Genomic DNA, 4,974 nt, shown 5'->3' with positions numbered 1-4,974 from the left:
TTATATTAGCTAAGTTCTAGAAATTGCTCTTTCCTTCAAGTATTTGCATGTGTTTAAGAATATATATTTTTTATCATTGTAGATGGATGATATTGATGAGGAGATGTTAATGAGGATGTCGAGTAATGCTACTATTTCCGTCATTGTGATTGTATTGACATGTGTAATGAGAATGCGTTATAGTAGGAAATCTAACACTTATCACCATAGGGAGGGGGAAAAAAGAAAAGATAGAGTCTAGAAATGCACACATACACCGTGTATTTTCTGGCTATAATCAAAGCTATAAAGTTTATGTTAAAATGAGGCCGCAGACATTTGAAAATCTTATTAGAAAAATTAGAATTACGGGCCTACTTCAGGATTCACGTGATGTTAAAGTAGAAGAACAATTGATCATGTTCCTTAATATTTTAGAACATAAAACAAAAAATAGAATAGTAAGGTCATATTTCATAAGATCAGGAGAAACAATTTCTAGATATTTTAATAAATGCTTAGAAGCAGTTGATCATATAAGGGGGCAATTCCTGAAGCAAGCACCAAATGAAGTGGCGCTAGAGATTACAAATAATCCTTTGTATTATCCTTATTTCAAGGTAATGAACTCATTCACATAACACACTTTGAATAAAATATAAAATTTATTGTATGAAATAATAGTAATTTAATACATGATATAGGATTGCATTGGCATGATAAATGGAACTCATATCGACGTCTTGCTTCCTACTAGACTTGTTGCTCATTTTAGAGACTGTAAAGGTGTAACTCAGAATGTTCTAGTCGCATAAACTCCAAATAAGTTATTTCATACGTTATGGCTGGATAGGAGGGGTCCGCAAATGATTATAAAATACTACAAGATGCACTTTTAAGACCTCAACCTCATGGACTGAGAGCCTATGATGATAATTAATCACTAAAATCAATATTCAATTATAATTTACAAAATATATTTATTTACTATATTGTATTGTTTATAATTGTAGGTAGATATTATTTGTGTGATGCGGGGTACACTACCATGCATGGATTCATCTCCCATTATCGTGGTGTACGTTACCATTTAAATGAGCACAGGGGTAGGCCAATAAATAACAAAAGAGAGTTGTTCTATTTAAGACATTCATCGCTAAGGTCTAAAATTGAATCAACTTTTGGATTATTGAAAAATCGTTTTAAAATCCTCACTGCAAAGCCACATTATCCTTTTCCAACCCAAGTTGATATAGTTTTAGCTTGTACTATACTTCATAACTATATTGCCAGTGGATCCGTATGATGACTTATTATTGAAGATGATGATGGAGAAATAGCTAATGAGGGTGAAGATGATAATGTTGTCGACTTTACTCAAACTAGGGCACAAAGAGAGGAAAGAGATTCAAGAAATGAATGGAAAGAGAAGAGGGACCAAATTGCTAGTACTATGTGGGTAGATTATTATAATAAGTATCATGGTGGGGACACAACCAAAATTGTCTTGTAATTTACATATTAGTATCTCTAGACTTATTGTATTTCTTAAGTTTGATGCCTCAACTATTGTTTGATATTATTAAATCTTTTCAAATATTATTGTGATGTTAAATTTGCATTATTTGATATGTGTAACAGGAGGTATGGCTGATTTTGATGATGTTGATAAAAACAAGGAGTGTGAAGCTACTCCTTCCCTTAAAACCCCTAGAATTCCTCCTTCAAACTTGAACATGAACTTCATGCCATTCTCCTAGGCCCACTGCTCTGCTCCTCCACCTCCTTATCCATCTTATCCTCATTATGACAATAATTTCTCATTTATGACTCAACAACCTATGTCATATATGAATATGCTTAATAGCCACACAATTATCCATGCAACTCCTAGCTCGCATAGCAGTGGTACCCGATCTGGTGATAGTCTCTTAGTGAAGAGGGCTATTAAAGTTGATGCGGAGGCAATTTCACCAAGCAAAAGAAAGAAGAAAGCAATTGATAAAAGGAAAATGCCATCAACAATTATAGATAAGGCTTCAAACACCATTGGTGTACCTAACATGTATTGGAATGCAAGACATGATGATGTTCTAATCCCCGTTCTTGCTTAGTTGGCGAGGAATGGTCTCAAAGTTGATAAGAACTTTAAAATGCATGCATACAAGGTGGATGCTGAAGAGGTAAACAAGTAGTGTGGAGCTGAATTCACCAAGGAAAATGTGATGAACCATATGAAGAGCTTGAAGACTAAGTTTTATGATATGCGAACTATCATGAACATGAGTGGTGCTGGATATGATCCAAAGACAAAAATTGTGACCATGGACCCAGGTTCTTTTGATATGTAGACAAAGGTATTAATTGATATTTTGAATATTTATCCACATTATTTCTATATTTACATATTTATCTTGTATTTTTCCTTACATTAGTTTACTATACATGACAAAAAATGTAATAGCTCTAAGTTGAAGGAGTATTTGAACACCCTCTCACTCACTATGATGATTAATGTGTCATTGTTGGGAATGATCAAGCAAGGGGAAACTTGACAAAAGATATGTGTAAGAAACTTGGTTCTAGTCGGCCTCTTGAATTTTCAGAGGAACCAATAAATCTTTCTGAAAATGATAATGATGAGGCCCCCAACCCACATTTTTTGAGACTGAGATGCCAAGTGTAGAAAAGATCAACACTCAGTCTCAAAATGTGAAGTCCTCTAGTGATGTAACTTTTACATCCAATATCAAATATCAATCCAAAAAAAAGAGCGGCAAGGGTAAAAATGATGATTCAATAATGTGTGATCTCATCGAGTCCATGTCCTACTCAGTTCAAAATCAACATATTTTATATTAGAGCGAGAGCATGACCAATGCTTTATTATCACATGAGGCTAATTTCTCTGAGATAGTACTGGATAAAGTTCTTGATTATTTGTATGACAACGAATCAGAATCTAGGAGGTTCATTATCAAAAAACCAAATGCGTAGAAACTTTCTATATAGAAGGTCATCGAGGAAATTAGATTTGACAAAGAGGGTTGACAGATGTGTGAAGTTGTTTTCTTCCACCTTTTACCATGCAACGATAACTAATTAACCCCTCATACTTTTGGCATTTATGTAAAGCTGCAATAATGCAGCCTATGATACTCTGGTTATGACTTTGCTTTTATTTTGTTGACAAAACTGCTATTTAATTTTATAAAACTGTTTATGATCAGGTTATGATTAGATTATGATCTTTTGGGCTGTTTGTATTATTTTGTGTGCTTTGTGGTTATTACCAGAGTGGTGCTGGCTTATTTATAAGCACTTTTAGCTCAATGTTTGCTTGATTTCAGGTCTATTGTTTAAAATAGGTTGGGCAGAATATTATGAATAGTTTCAGCTCAATGTTTGCTTAACTTTCAGCTCTATGGTTATTTTCAGGTTATGATCAGATTAAGATCTTTTGGGTTGTTTGTATTATTGTTTGTGATCTGTGGTTATTACCAGAGTGGTGCTGGCTTATTTATGAGCACTTTCAGCTCAATATTTGTTTGACTTTCAGCTCTATTATTTAAAATAGGTTGGGCAAAATATTATGAGCAATTTCAACTTAATGTTTGTTTGACTTTTAGCTCTATGGTTATTTTCAGGTTATGATCAAATTATGATCTTTTGGACTGTTTGTATTATTTTGTGTGCTTTGTGGTGGTAAAGGTTGTTTGTATTATTTTGTGTGCTATGTGGTTATTACCAGAGAGGTGTTGGCTTATTTATGAGCACTTTTAGCTTAATGTTTGCTTTAGTTTCAGCTCTATTGTTTAAACTAGGTTAGGCAAAATATTATGAGCAGTTTCAACTCAATGTTTGCTTGACTATCAGCTCTATGGTTATTTTCAGGTTATGATCAAATTCAGATAAGTTGAGCTCAGATGTTGAGTTATTTTCACCAGATTATGATTAGTTTTTCTACTTGCTAAGGGGAAGTTTTCATCTCTTTATTGTGTGCGGATTATTAGCTTAGAAATGCATGCTGTTTTCTCACATCTATTCTCATAAGACATGATACTATGATCTGAGATACCAAGTTATAAAGATAGTAATCTGCAGACTTTCGTACATTGGTATGGCTATCTTTCTTAACTTTGGTTCCTCATCTGAGCAGAAAATTGGATTGTGTCACGATGCAACAATATTCATAAGTTATTTGGGTTTTCTACATTAGGCAATGATGATTGGTCAATTTTTGTTAATGCAACCTATATTATGATTTCATTATTTATATGAGGCAAACCATGATGAGAATGCAATCTAAATTGTTCATGCAATTTTTCGATGAAATAACCATTATGTGTCGGTAATCTATAATGCAATTATAATATTTAGACGATGTATTATATACAGATAATATGACTTTAATCTGAGCCTCATACTCTGTTATATAACAATCATGAAAATTTCCTTTCATATCTCAATACATTTTTTGCAACTACATGGCATATTTTTAAAGATAAAGATGAGTACACAAATAAATAATAATAATAATATTTTAAACACAAATAATATTTTTTAAGATATATTAATTACAGTAGCAAAGTTACTATGTTTCCTGCAAAAAAAAAGAGGCTGAAGTGAAGTGCATTGTATTGGGCTAATGCTGATACATTTATATAGAATTGCAACTCTTATATACTAGTCGTTGCATCCCCTAGCTGTTTATATACGTTGCCAACTTTGTATAGCCTATGTTGTCTTCTAGAGAGGTAAGTCTACCACAGGTATGTTTATTCACACTTTTTTTGGCTTTTTTCCTATTCCATGGTTTTGAATCAAACGCAAAAAAGCTCAAAAAAACTTTCTATGATGGTGTTTTTCTTATTTCTGGGAAATGAAACAAACGTGAGTTTTAAATTTGCTTTTCTATTATTTACTTTATCATTCCATATCAAATACAAGTTTTGGAATCCTTAGATATTCTAAAAAAAATGGATTTGGTTTTTT

Source organism: Asparagus officinalis, chromosome 7 (genome assembly GCF_001876935.1).
Source record: "Asparagus officinalis chromosome 7, Aspof.V1, whole genome shotgun sequence".
Taxonomy (NCBI): Eukaryota; Viridiplantae; Streptophyta; class Magnoliopsida; order Asparagales; family Asparagaceae; genus Asparagus; species Asparagus officinalis.
This window is presented reverse-complemented; position numbering follows the sequence as displayed.